We start from the raw sequence: 227 nt of genomic DNA, 5'->3' as shown, positions 1-227 counted from the left end.
ACGTAGGGAGGGTTGATGATGAGGGGGGGGGGCTGCAGAGGGCAGCAGCGCAAGGCAAGACGCAGGGAGGGAGGGAGGTGAGTGACAGCAGGGGCAAAGGGTCGAGCGCAAGCGCATGCGCAGCGGCATTCGCAGGGTCGGCGCACGACACGCGCCCGCAACCCTGACCCAACCCTGACCCCCCCGCCAAAAAAATCAAAGCTCGCCCACTGCCCACATGCGGACGC

The sequence above is a fragment of the Monoraphidium neglectum genome, assembly GCF_000611645.1.
Source record: "Monoraphidium neglectum strain SAG 48.87 unplaced genomic scaffold scaffold01814, whole genome shotgun sequence".
NCBI classification, from domain to species: domain Eukaryota; kingdom Viridiplantae; phylum Chlorophyta; class Chlorophyceae; order Sphaeropleales; family Selenastraceae; genus Monoraphidium; species Monoraphidium neglectum.
Note: the sequence above shows the minus strand (reverse complement) of the source record.